The sequence below is a fragment of the Schistocerca cancellata genome, chromosome 6 (genome assembly GCF_023864275.1).
Source record: "Schistocerca cancellata isolate TAMUIC-IGC-003103 chromosome 6, iqSchCanc2.1, whole genome shotgun sequence".
NCBI classification, from domain to species: domain Eukaryota; kingdom Metazoa; phylum Arthropoda; class Insecta; order Orthoptera; family Acrididae; genus Schistocerca; species Schistocerca cancellata.
The window spans coordinates 601,581,480-601,596,922 of record NC_064631.1 but is presented as its reverse complement, the minus strand read 5'-3'; positions in this window follow the sequence as shown (position 1 = coordinate 601,596,922).

The following is a 15,443-nucleotide window of genomic DNA, read 5'->3' as shown; positions in this document are numbered from 1 at the left end:
GATTTCCTTAGCTTATTGGGAAGGTAGTGTACAAACAGTTGCAAAATTTGTGCCGAACCGAAAACCAAAGTACCCTCCGCCACACACCAGACCCTAAAGCGACTTCGTATTGAATGATCATCCCTTTTTGAGCTACGTTGAAAGTTTAAAGTCTTTAGCTTATCAGGAAGTTAGTTTAAAATCAACTACAAAAATGAGACAAGAAACAAAAATGCGTTAAAATTGATTGTTCATTTTTTACAGTGCAGCACGGGGTCAGTAACTTTCGGAATAAAACAGAAATTGATTTTTAATGCCACAAGTACGAAAATTCGTATTTGAGCGAGTAAATACTTACATTTTGAAAATACTTTATTTTTAGAAAACATTTTTATTCACATGTCCCTGAAATAAATTACTTAATTTACCTCTAAAAAAAAGTTGTCAGCCCTAGTCACGCTTTACGTATAACCAAAAAGGCTGAAAAAGTGTATAAATAAAATCACTCAACCCCGGAGACTGAGTGAAAACATTCATATAACAGCCGCAACCGACAAATAATCGCTGGCCGGAGTGGCCGAGCGGTTCTAGGTGCTACAGTCTGGAACCAAGCGACCGCTATGGTCGCAGGTTCGAATCCTGCCTCGGGCATGGATGTGTGTGATGTTCTTAGGTTAGTTAGGTTTAAGTAGTTCTAAGTTCTAGGGGACTGATGACCTCAGAAGTTAAATCCCATAGTGCTGAGTGCCATTTGAACCATTTTGAGCCGACACAGACTCATTTCAGTCAGTTGTTTCGCACCATTTAAGCTATGTTAGTTCAAATGGTTCAAATGGCTCTGAGCACTATGCGACTTAACTTCTGAGGTCGTCAGTCCCCTAGAACTTAGAACTACTTAAACCTAACTAACCTAAGGACATCACACACATCCATGCCCGAGGCAGGATTCGAATCTGCGACCGTAGTGGTCACGCGGTTCCAGACTGTAGCTATGTTAGTGAGTGAAAACATTCATACAGGTGATATGGCCCTAGAGACTAGTTTCATTCGGTTCTTTCATTCGAATGAAAGAAAAAGAATAATGACAGAACGAAAAAAAAAATCGAATGACCAATTGGTTGTTAAAAACTGTGGGTTGTCCCATCAGTACCGAAAAGAAGGCATCAGGTAATGAATAACCTTCCCATTGTTTGTACATTGACTCTGTGGTCGCCGTGGTACTGTAAAATCCATACCACAGCTTCACACGTACACAACTTTGCAGCCGGAACGTGCCAGCTTGTAAAAGAGGAGCCAGGAGCGGCTGTGCCGCAACACACATCATAGCAAGAACAAGCTCATGACAACTATTCAGAGTGACGCATGACAGGTTCAGTGCATGCATCGCAACGTAAGACAGAACTGAGGTCTGTGTTCATAATCATTTGGTCCTCTTAGTTGCTTATTTTGTTTACAATGGGTCTGATGTTTAATCTGCAACGGTATGCGCCATAGTGTATTCTTAGAAGTATTCATTGCATGAGCAAGTTGGTGGGGACTTTTTATGTATGTTCATTCACTCCATTCAATAGAATATCCACCAGTTCCAATGTGCGAACCTTGATCAACTCTGTGTGTGGCTTCAACAGCCACGTTTCTCTACCCATGGAGACAAATTTCTACAACTCTCACGAAACTTTTTACCAGTACATTTGTTCGGTTTTACGGACATAGTATTCTGGTGCCTGAGACATGAAATGCATTTGTGCAAAGTTCTTTAACGAGTAATACTGCACCCTCGACATCCAGATGGGACTTGGAAACTGTGTGTTGTAGTTTACGGTAACGATACAAATAACGATTCAGCCGACGGTTATTTTTATGGAACATAAACAGTTTACAAACAAGTGCCTCCCACCAATTAATTACTCAATATTTAGTTTTAACTGACATATTCATTTACGACCACGAGTTTTTCAAGCTAAAATACTCCCGTCAGTCAGTAATCCTCTGCTGTCTCTGTCAAGTAAAAATTTCTCTTCAAGTGCTTTATATCCGACCAACAGTGTGTAATAATCGGAGGAAAAAGATCAGAATTTACCTGCAGTTTCAAGGACACCCAAGAATCAGTACTTGATCTGTTACTGCCGGCTGTTGTGGCCGAGCGGTTCTAGGCGCTTCAGTCCGGAACCGCACTGCTGCTACGGTCGCAGGTTCGAATCCTGCCTCGGGCATGGGTGTGTGTGATGTCCTTAGGTTAGTTACGTTTAAGTAGTTCTAAGTTCTAGGGGATTTATGTCCTCAGATGTTAGGTCCCATAGTGCTTAGTGCCATTTTTTATCTATTACTTTTCTCATTATATGTTAATGATACTTCAAAAGTTCTATCGTATGGCAACTATCACCTACATGCTGACGCACTTCAGATCCATCTAAGTGAAAATCCTGCAAATCTGTGCACAACCATCAACTGTGTAAAGGATGAGTTACTTGCCTTCTCAGATTGGAAAATTCATCTAAAACGCAAGCAATTTTAGTCGGTCACAAATAACTACTACCCGTTTGTGCAGAGAGTCACTTCCAACGCTAATTCTACACGTTACGCAATTAACGTTTTCTTCTTCAGCAAATACGCTGGGCGTAACTATGGGCCATTACTTAGTCTGGGCTGAACAGACCATTACAGTCTGTACGAAAGTGTCTCATTCTCTTCACGCACTGCAGAAATATATAAAAAAAGTTTCGTTTGGATACTAAAAGAAACCACAGTTCTTCCAATTCTTGATTACGGTTAATATTCAAACCGTTTCATATGAGAGCTCGTGGCGGATGAAACTGACGATTAACGCTTGTGTGATGTTCATTTTTTCGATCGTGTAGCTTCTGTTTACGAACAACACCCATCTCTTCCACATACTTGTGTGCAAGCTCACTCTAGTTAACTCTACCTGATCGTCTCTATACAGACAGTCTACTTTTTTTGGGAATTGTCATTTCAGTCTTGTTCCCTGCCTGTTTATCATTATATTAAAAATAGCTTCAAACGTGCTAAGCCCGTTAACATTTTTATTACTCTTAACGTTTTTTATACAGGGTGTTCCATATAACTGATGACCGCCTGTGCGGCGCAGTAGATGCCGGGTAGCAAGCGCTCCGTTGGCCGGCGATCACATGCCGTGTGGTCCGTCTACGGCTGAAGTACATGACTGCATTTAAAATACAAGCAAATAAATTTCATACTCACCCATGTCACGCAAAGGAGATGCTGCAACTGCCTGCTATTATTTTCGACGCATTTCTGACATCTACTCAAGAAATTATTAATCACACGATGTAATTCTCTCTGAGGTATTGAATTAATTGATTCACGGGTATTGTGCTTGAGCTCCTCTGTTGTGTGGGGATTTGTTGTGTACACTTTGTCCTTCGGTGCACACCACAAATAAAAATCGCACGGAGCTAAATCAGGACATCTAGCGGGCCATATATTGTTACCAATCACTCTTTCATCGGACACATCATGAATTGCCTGCAAAGAAACATTGGCCGTGTGAGCCCTAGCCGAATCCTGTTGAAAAAATGCGAACCTTCGTTCTCTTTGACTCAGTTTATTAAAAAACGGTCGCAAAATGTTTTGCACGTATGTTTCACTTGTAACTGTGTGATTAAAAAAGTTGAACGTATTATTTTGTCACCACTAACTGCTCACCACATCCCTATTTTCTGATCATGAAGGGGTTCCTCATGAAGCACAGCAGGTCTGTCTGCACTTCAATGTCGACAGTTTTGGGAATTAACACACCCGTGTAAATGGAACCAAGCCTCGTCGGTAAACAGAATGAGGTAAGGATCAATTTCACTGTCATGCACTTGTTTCATTCGCAAAACGTAACGTGTGCACTGGATCATGAGGTGGAAGTTCTTGTACTACGGATACTTAGCGCAAGCAGTTTAGCACCTCTTTGATCAGAGGTGCACGATATTTGTGCGAAAGACGTCAGATAGACTTTTTAGGGGAATTTTCCAGGCAGTATGCAATGTCATGCAGACGGGCTTATGTGAGCACTGTACGTCGCTGATTTCGCTTCTTGTCTTGAACACTTCCCGTTTCATGAAATTTATTCACTAATTTGTGAACTGCATCACGACTCGGAACTCGAACACCTGGAAACTCCTGTTCAATCTCCGAACAGTACGTGCGGACTCTGTACGCCCATAAGAATCTTAAATAAACACTCATTGTAGAATTCGCTCTTGCCGTTGTTGCGTTCGCAAACTTCACTGTTACGCTCGTGATGCTTGTTTCACTGCTCAAATGACGCTAGCCGACAAGGCGCGTATGTCTGTACGGCCTTCAGTCTAAAACCCACAAAATAGAGAAAAAAAGAATGAAATGAGGGAGCTAAATTACGGTCGTGCGGGACCCATGCAACCAGCAGTCGCGGCATCCGTGGCTGGCCTTCAATACCCGGGGCAACCAGTCATCAGATAAATATTTGTCCGAGAGAACAGACACCATTTTGATTCAGGAGTCTCTATGAATTGAGACACAAAGGAATTACAGACATCGGCTGCAACTAGGTATTGATTTATATCAGTGGGAAAGCTGAAATTTTGTGCCAGACCGGGATTCGAACACAGTTCTCTTGCTTACATGCAGATGCGCTGACCACTGCACCATGCAGCTGCTGAGATTACCCTAGCACGCCTCCCGCCAGACCCAAATTCTCAAGTTGTCCAGACAGTACTAACGTATTGCCCCCTTGCCCATTATCCTCATTAGTCGCGGCAGTTCGCAGATTACCGTAAGTGGGCAGCGCATCTGCCAAGTAAGCGGGAGACTCTTGTTCGATTCCCACTTCGGCACAAATTTTCAACTTTATCTACATCTACATCTACATTTATATTCCGAAAGCCACCCAACGGTGTGTGGCGGAGGGCACTGTAGGTGCCACTATCATTACCTCCCTTTCCTGTTCCATCCGCGTATGGATCGCGGGAAGAACGACTGCCGGAAAGCCTCCGTGCGCGCTCGAATCTCTCTAATTTTACATCCGTGATCTCCCCGGGTGGTATAAGTAGAGGGGAGCAATATATTCGATACCTCATCCAGAAACGCACCCTCTCGGAACCTGGACAGCAAGCTAACCGCGATGCAGAGCGCCTCTCTTGCAAAGTCTGCCACTTGAGTTTGCTAAACATCTCCGTAACGCTATCACGGTTACCAAATAACCCTGTGACGAAACGCGCCACTGTTCTTTGGATCTTCTCTATCTCCTCCGTCAACCCGATCTGGTACGGATCCCACACTGATGAGCAATACTCAAGTATAGGTCGAACGAGTGTTTTGTAAGCCACCTCCTTTGTTGATGGACTACATTTTCTAAGGACTCTCCCAATGAATCCCAACCTGGCACACGCCTTACCAACGATTAATTTTATATGATCATTCCACTTCAAATCGTTCCGCACGCATACTCCCAGACATTTTACAGAAGTAACTGCTACCAGTGTTTGTTCCGCTATCATATGATTATACAATAAAGGATCCTTCTTTCTATGTATTCGCAATACATTACATTTGTCTATGTTAAGGGTCAGTTGCCACTCCCTGCACCAAGTGCCTATCCGCTGCAGATCTTCCTGCATTTCGCTGCAATTTTCTAATGCTGCAACTTCTCTGTATGCTACTCTGTATGCTTATCAGTACCCATTGATTTAAATCAATGCCCACTCGCAGCCAGTGTGTCTAGTTCCTTTGTGTATAATTATCATTTTTATTGATATTGTTATTGTTGTTCACTGTTAGTATCTGTGTCGCTATACTAACAATGATATCACAGATTTACTTAACTGGGGTTCAAGTACATATAGAAATTTAGACTGGTAAGTAATTTTTTGTATGAGGAACCTGTATTGGTACTTGAATTACGCAACCATTACGGCACCTCAACTTAACCTCTCGATACTAGCAATATTCTATTGTGTTTCTGTAAAGTAGTTGACATATTTCTGAGACAACATTCAGATTTGATTTCATTAATGTAGAGATACTTTGATGCATCGATATGTATATGTTGCAATGATATTATTCTTATGTGTATTCTTTCTTTTGTCACTATGATCTTTGACGTACTTGTAACTCTGATTTTTGGGCGCGTAAGCAGTAGTTAGAGTCGGACCTTGGAAAAGTCATGTCTTGGACGTCATGTCGGAAAGACGCATATTGTATCCAGTTTATAAAATGTGAACTTTAACAGTGAGGAAGATATTTTCAAGTATGTTTTGTATTGTGAAGTGATGTTTTGTGTGTTTCGTGATATTGCAATAAAAGCAATAAAAAAGAAGTGTAACTTAAATTCGGAGTGCTGATTATATTTTTACATCACCATTGTGCTAACTTTGAAAGGTTTAATCTTCAAGAATGGTTTGTGAAGCGCATCTAAAAAACTTTGGAATATAGTAGAATAAAACCTAGGCCTTTTTGCATCCGAGCTTGGAATCATCACCACCTAGATTTTCGACGATTGAGCCATGATTTTACAACGAGACCAGCGTTGGAAACACGAAAAGATGAGTGCCTAGTTTATTCATTATTACATGACATGACTTTATTAACTGTGCTCTAATGACACCTGCCACATAACAACTTCGTAGTTGCCCGAAAATGCAGTATTTAGCAGCGTGAGCAACACCACAATCGTTATGAAATTTTAAACTTTGTTGTGGTAGGGTTGTTAGAATCTCCTTGGTCGAATGTCAAGAGAGGACCTGAAACACCTAATCTGGCTATGCTACGTGACACACAAATCAATCACGCAAGATCTGTAAAAAATTATTTTATAGTCTAACTCACGATTAGCGTTAACATCAAGACAGAGGATCCTGCAACGGTATGTCCCAACCATATAACGAAATCGGTACCCAAATATCGAATAAGTCGATATTCCCAGGGCGGTGGTTGCGTGTGAAACAGTTTCGGTGGAGTTGACGTAGCTGCGGCGACATTCCCGAGGTGCGCAGCGGGCAGCGTCCGCCTAGGGCGGACCACCCACACACTCGGCTAGGCAGAGCCAGTGAGCAGCCAAGGTGGCGAGGCGGTGCGCGCGCGCACGCGGCCGCGGCTGCCAGGGGGAGCCTCCTAAATCCCGCTTCTCTACGCCTCTCCGCCTCATTACTCGCGGCTCCGCGCCTCACACGCAGCTCCGGGCAGCGCCGGGCAGTCGTCGCCGATTTATCTGGCCACGGCTGCCGTGGCGCGACCGACCCGCGTGCTGCCCACCGCTCTCTTTGTAACCTTTCTAATGAGTATTTATCTGCCGGCGGCTTCACGCCGTCGCTTCGCATTACTGGCACTGTTACAAGGCCCTGGTAATCAAATATGTTTAACTGCGATCGATAAATATAGGAGGAAATCAGAAAAAGAGATAACTGAAATAACTACAATTCGAAAAATGAGTAAAATTAACTTTGCAAAAACAGACATAATGTCTTATGGGATAACAGCAATCAGTGATTTTATAATGTTACTTAAAATCCGTCTTGATTGCAAAAAATATTTTTAATTATTCATATGACCGGTTTTGGTTCATTCAGAACCATCTTCAGAGCTGATATTTCAGTTACAGGAGTAACCCGTCCAAATCCAGCAACTTTCACATGCTACGTCACATGTGACGTTTTTCTTCTTTGTTTTTTTTTTTGCAGAAGTTCTGCCATAGCACCAACAGTCTCAATATGGAGCATGGTTATCGGAATTCAACATGCATCGCCACAGACAAAATTTTACTTGGAGAAGCAGAACGTTTCTCCACAAGATTGAATTTTACGTTAAATGTGCTCCCATTTCTCGACTTCGTCCTTCTAAGGTCATTACCTTGTCAAATGTCTTTTCCAGTCATTGGTTTCCATCCTTGACGTGCAACGGCAGTGGGTTTGCAAAATGTTAATCCAGGCGGCCGTATTTTCTTCGGCTGGTTGAAAACATTTTCAACAAACAAACTTCTTTAAATGTGAGAACTGGTGGAAGTCAGAGGATCCCAAATCGAGTGGATGGCGTTGGTGAACCAGCAGTTCGTGCTTCAACTGCCTCATTTTTGTCACTATAACCGCGTGGGCTTGTGCGTCGCAATGCAACAAGCCTCCGAACACCACAATGTGTGAAGAGTCGTGTACGTCGAGCAATGTAGCGCTTAGCGGTAGTTTCACTGTCCTTCTACCTCTTTCCGTACATGCCGACAACAGTAGCACGCGAACATTCGACCAGGTTCGGCGTTTTCGAGATACTCGCTCAAAGGCTCTGCGTAATCATAATCTGTCCTTTGTAAAAGGATAGATGGATTTTCCCATTTGCAGGCCGTACCTACGCTAGGGTGATGCCCTGTCCGTGTCTGCTCCGCCTACGTACTTTCATTACCGCGTCACGTGCCCGCAACGCCACAACGCGGCATCCAACATCGCGGTGGACAATGGTCATAATGTTTTGGCTTATCAGTTGCGTCAAATAAAGAACTTTCAAAATATGTGACACAAATATAATATTACTTCCATGTAAAGAGGTAAATCAAAACTTAAATAGACCATTCTAACAAGGGAATTGACGTTTAGTCAAAATAGTGTTAAGAAGGTAGTTGTACTGTGAGTGATACAATGACGCTAGAGTGTCATCTTTGCGTGCTCGCCGTATGTAGTTTTAGTTACGCAGTGGTATATGTAGTGACGTGCAAGTTGTAGATTTGCGCCTTTGATGGGAAGCTACTTTGCGAAAGTTTGAAGCGTGTTGTGAAGAACTAAAGAAGGTGAATTGCAAATATTTATTCAAAGGAGTCTACTGGGGCACATTTTTGTGTGGCACCAGAATGTGATTTTATAAGCTATGTATGTCTTTGATAGGCTATATATCGCTGACTGTGTAAGACCGCATACCCAGAGATATTGCTTCTGGTCTGAGATTATTATAGTCTTGGAGTATGAGAGTGCTTGGCGCTAAGTTGTAGGTAGCTGTCTGTGAGCGAAAGTCGATGGAGTAGGCAGTTTTTGTGGTGTGCTGTGTGAAGCCACCTAGTGTTAGATTAATTTAGGCATGCCAATTTTGTTTAACTTGGAAGCAGAAGTCTTCATTCAAGCACGGTAAAGACGTTAAATAATTAAGATTTTTGTTTTTGCCAGAGCGTTAGTATAGATGAGTTGACTGATAATTTGTAATTGTTGAGTATCCCAGAATGTACCTAAACTGTTTTGATAAAAAGGCTAGATGGATATTTCACTTTTGTAACGATTCTGAGATTTGTTAACAGAGCTATATTTAATTTGATGATTTGCATATATACTGGTTTAATGAGATTAGATAATATTTGATGTATAAATCTGATTGTTCGTGAATCAACTGGTAATTGTGATGTATTTTTCTGACCAACTTTAATTGTCAAATGTTTTTGAAAAGCCAAACTTAAGTTGCAATATAATTTTGCTAAAAACCTGAGTGTTAGTAATTCACTACAATCAGTACCGCCTTCCAGACCAAGTCATATATTTTTGAAAGAAGTGAGATGTTGTTAAATGTTCTTGTTTAACAGGTAAAAGAGCGTCATGTCCATTTCAAAGTATTATGGCGAGCATTGCACACTGCTGAGCTGCTGAGCCTGTAGCTAGCATTTAGATTTTTTTTGAGAGATACGAGAATATATCGCGTTCCACCGTTGCTGCTCAATAGTTAAGACAATTTAATTTATTCGATATGTTCACAGGGACCAAAGTTACTGGTTTTGAACAGGGCCATTGGACTCAGTTCCTAAGGTGCTGAATGTATTTTGTAGTGACTGTATTCTTTATTGGTATTGGGAGTTGCATTGTCCAAGCAATTCTTGTAAAGTTTTGCTAACAATAACACAGAGTAACCAAACCATTTGGAGTTACAACACGCTACACGACAGTTCGACTTTTGTATCCATTCCAAGGTTCATACATTCATTTGACGTATTGTTACAGCATTTGCAAAGCACCACAGAAAACGTGAGTTCCGTTTCCAAAAATAATTTACATTCTGGGGTTACTCAATAACTGCAAATTGTCAGCCATCTCATCTATACTAACGCACTGGCAACAACAGAAATCATAATTATTTAACATCTTTACCTTGCTTGCATGAAGACTTCTGCTTCCAAGTTCAACCATGGTTCAAATGGCTCTGAGCACTATGGGACTCAACATCTTAGGTCATAAATCCCCTAGAACTTAGAACTACTTAAACCTAACTAACCTAAGGACATCACACACACCGATGCCCGAGGCAGGAGTCCAACCTGCGACCGTAGCAGTCCCGCGGTTCCGGACTGCAGCGCCAGAACCGCACGGCCACCGCGGCCGGCAGTTCAACCATATTGGCATGTCTAAATTAATCTAACACTTGGTGGCTTCACACAGCACACCAGAAAAACTGTCTACTCCATCGACTTCCCCTCACAGACAGCTACCTACAACTGAGCGCCAAGCACTCTCTTACTCAAACACTATGAAAATCTCAGACTAGAAGCAGTATCTCTAGGTCTGCGGTCTTACACAGTCAGCGATATAAAGCCTATCAAAGACATAAATAGCTTATAAAATCACAATCGGGTGCCACATACGAATGAGCCCCAATAGAGTCCTTTCAAGCTCATCAAAGGCATACCTCGTTTATAAAATCACATTCGGGTGTCACATACAAATGTGCCCCAGTAGACTGCTTTCATTAATTAATCGAGTTCATGGAGGCACTAAAACATGGACATTCTCTTACAGCAGTAATTCCCAAACTAGACCACAGAGCTGAGTTTTGCTCCAGTGACCGACGAAAGAATTACGAGAAAAGATAAATAACAACCGAAAACTTCAATTATGTTAATTCCTAATTATTCGCTTCTTTCTCGTCAAATCATAACACATTAACCAGCAATGTACCTCATGAAAATAAGACGTTTTTTGAATATATCACTGAACTGTAGTTAGAAATGCTACTCAAGAACACTGAAAATGAAAAGGGTAGATTTGGAATAAAAGGAGTAGTAATTAGGAAAGGCATCTGTGGGACATTCAAACAATAATAACTGACGGCTTTCTGGCAAGCATCCCAGAACCAGGTCCGTACCGTGGGCATGATGGAATAGCCCTCAGCCAAGGGCACAGTTGAAGTGGGGACGCAAAAATGTGGAAAAAAAATCCAAGACAGAAAGGTGGCTTAAGAATTAACTGGAAAAGGTTGTTAGTTCACCTGTCACTCGTGTTCTCGTCTCTGCTTACGAGAAAGAAACATTATCCTCCGCAAACGACAGCAAACCCACGCTTTTCTTTTGTCACATTGTAATTTCTGCTGTGTCATGTCGCGACAGTAGTACCCGTATCATAAAGAAACGACTTCTGCCGAACTGACGTCCATCGCTAACATGATTTAAGTTACCCAAAATTTGTTACGCTATAAAATTACACTGCAGCATTGCAGCAATACTAAAAATTACTTACCAAATACGTTATGTCAAAATCATATAGAAAGCTAATGAAAATATCTTTAACCCTCATCCGCCTACCGCCCACCATAAGAGCTGGTACGCCCACTAGTGGTCGGTAGGGAACAGACTGATTACCACTGCGGCAGTACTTCGCCTCGCACGCAGCTTGCTCGTGTTCTACAATGAAGTTCTTGCTGCTACTGCGATATGGTACATTTATGTTTTCAAAGGTTACCGTGCAGGTGTCGAAGCCTGTGTGCTGTTTGTCCGAAGTCTTCTAATTTTCCCAGATTACTGATGACTGGAACTAGAAGCGACAGTAGAAAAAGCGAGTAGAAAAGGCGGAAGGTACTTGTAGTTTACTAGCCCCTCCAGCCGGTGTTTTTGCTCTTAAACTTGGGCTTCTTCAGTAATTAATGTTCAAATGATTTACGACAACCTATTAATACCGGTAGGTGAATACTCCCTCATTTTTAAGGCACAAATGAAACGTGAGATCATTCTGCATGGCAACTGATACCAACAAATTTTTCAATAAGGCATCGTTTTTATTTAGAGCTACACTCATGCTCATAAATCAAGGATAATTGCAGAATGTGGTGCCACACAACGTGGCACTACACAAAACTGGCGCTAATAGCATACACACGTAGGGAACACACAAGACACAGATCTGTAAGTCCACGGTATTCGTGATAAGTTGAGAAAACTGTCCCGAAACACATGTGCTACAAAACGCCACTGTTTCCTGCGCAAGTACCTCGGCATCAATATGGAATATGATCACCATGCACGTGATCACAGGCCGCACAACGGGTTGGCATACTCAGGATCAGGTGGTAGAGCAGCTGCTGGGGTACAGCCTCCCGTTCTTGCACCAGTGCCTGTCGGAGCTCCAAAATGTCGTATGGGTTTGAAGACGTGCAGCGATACGTCGACCGAAAGCATCCCAGACGTGCTCGATGGGGTTTAGGACTGGAGAACAGGCAGGTCACTCCATTCGCCTGATATCTTCTGTTTCAAGGTACTCCTCCACGATAGCAGCTCGGTGGGGCAGTGTGTTATCGTCCATCAGGAGGAAGGTGGGGCCCACAGCACCCCTGAAAAGGCAGACATACTGGTGCAAAATGACGTCCCGATAAACCTGACATATTACTGTTCCTCTGTCAAAGACATGCAGGGGTGTAAATGTACCGATCACAATCCCACCCCACACCATCAAACTACAACCTCTATACAGGTCCCTTTCAAGGACATTAAGGGGCTGGTATCTGGTTCCTGGTTCACGCCAGATGAAAACCCGGCGAGAACCACTGTTCAGACTATACTTGGACTCGTCCGTGAACATAACCTGGGACCACTGTTCCAATGACCATGTACTGTGCTCTTGACACAAGGCTTTACGGGGTTTCCTGTGACCAGGGGTCAGTGGAATGCACCTTGCAGGTCTCCGGGAGAATAAACCTTGTCTGTTCAGTCGTCTATAGACTGTGTGTCTGGAGAGGTCCCGAGCAACGGTACCTGCAGTACTCCGTGGCCGTCTGTGGGCGCTGATGGTGAGATATCGGTCTTCTTGTGGTGTTCACTGTGGACGTCCTGTACTATAGCGCCTGGACACGTTTCCTATCTGCTGGAATCGTTGCCATGATCTTGAGATCACACATTGTGGCACACGGAGGGCCCATGCTACGACCTGCTGTGTTTGACTAGCCTCCAGTCGCCCTAGTATTCTACCCCTCATAACGTCATCAATGTGTGTTGTTTGAGCCATTTTCAACACACTGTCACCATTAGCACGTCTGAAAACATCTGCACACTTACTCGCTGCACCGTACTCTGATATGCACCAACACGTACGTGCTGCCAGCGCCACCGTGCGACGACAGCAGGTCAAATGCACCACATGGTCATACCATGAGGTGTGATATAAACCCTGAAACGTTCCCTTAGAAAAATTATAAATGACTGTGCTTAAACTGACAAACAATATTTTTAGCGCAAAGCAATCGGACTTTCAAAAATCCCTACAAAAGAATGGCCCTGACTAACAATAACCTATACCTTTCATGAATCACTTACCTCACAAAAATCTTCGTTACTCGAACTACTGCAATACAGCGAGCGCCACTACTGCCATCTAAATAAAAGATTCTAACTACTGAAGGCACCAACTACTGATAGGCATAGTTAGCAAATGAAAGATTTTGATAGAGAACAAACAATGTATTTACCTTAATAGTATTCAAAAGTCATAATGTATATATCAGTTCATGACATCCAGTCTTACAAATTTACTGTCTCTGATGGACACACGTCCAGATCATCCGCTCGCAAAACTCCTCCATCTCTCTCCCCACATCCACCACTGCTGGCGGCTCACCTCCAACAGCACAGCGCAACGCGCTATTCACAGCCAACTGCCCAACACTACAATAGCAAATTCCAGCAATGCAAACCAGCCACAGACTGCACATACCACAGTCAGTGATTCTCATACAGAGCGCTACGTGGCGTTACCAATATAAAGACCTATACAGCCTACTTAAATAGCCCCCATGCTCCCCACAAAAAAATTTACAAATTGTTTTGGGCAGTGGCCAATACAGATTTGAAAAAAAATTTCATAATTACAATAAAAAAGAAATCAAATGCACACGCTTATTGATACAATGTTGGTCAAAAGCTGAAATTTACTCAAAGTCCATAAAGACAGTCGTCATCGTTCATTACAGTAAAATTGCAGTGTTTTTCTCAAAGTCAGAGCAGTAAAAGAAAATGCACACGGAAGTTGTGGATTTCCATGCAGTCTTGAAGGAGTAGTATTGTCCTTCCAACAGGAAGACAGTGCTCACTCTTGACATGCAAACAGGTAATGGGCTACAACAGAGCAAACCCACAGCAGAGTCAGTCGTAGTTGAAGAATATTGGTAGGTAGGTCATCACAGAGCAGACCCACTGTAGTCCTGGTAGATATTATGGTATTGGTGGGCTAACAGAGGTGCAGGCCCACTACAGTCTTTGTAGAAATAATGGTATTGGCGGGTCATCAAAGCTGCAGACCCACTGCAGTCCTTGTAGAGATGGCCAGCAGCCATCTGTTGCGTCTGTGCAGGCGCCCAATCACCATCGAAGAGTCTTGCGGACAATATAGCAAGTTCATAACCACCACTTGTGCACTCACAAAGTTTTTGGAATTGTCGTTAGAACCAGCAATGCTGTTAACCAGTCCCTTGCTGAATTATTAACACATGTGCATGCAATAACAGTCCCAACTTCTCAATTATTGCGCATATGCTATGACCAACAGAAATGTGTTCACTGAAGTGAATGCTTACAAGTTGCTTAATTTGATGAACTGGTGCCAATTACAATTTTATAACATGAGAATTTAATCACAAAGGCACGGAAAACGTCATTAAAAACATAATAATACAGATAACATTTGTAGTAATACAGGCTTTACAAAAGAATAGAAATAGACATATACACTCCTGGAAATTGAAATAAGAACACCGTGAATTCATTGTCCCAGGAAGGGGAAACTTTATTGACACATTCCTGGGGTCAGATACATCACATGATCACACTGACAGAACCACAGGCACATAGACACAGGCAACAGAGCATGCACAATGTCGGCACTAGTACAGTGTATATCCACCTTTCGCAGCAATGCAGGCTGCTATTCTCCCATGGAGACGATCGTAGAGATGCTGGATGTAGTCCTGTGGAACGGCTTGCCATGCCATTTCCACCTGGCGCCTCAGTTGGACCAGCGTTCGTGCTGGACGTGCAGACCGCGTGAGACGACGCTTCATCCAGTCCCAAACATGCTCAATGGGGGACAGATCCGGAGATCTTGCTGGCCAGGGTAGTTGACTTACACCTTCTAGAGCACGTTGAGTGGCACGGGATACATGCGGACGTGCATTGTCCTGTTGGAACAGCAAGTTCCCTTGCCGGTCTAGGAATGGTACAACGATGGGTTCGATGACGGTTTGGA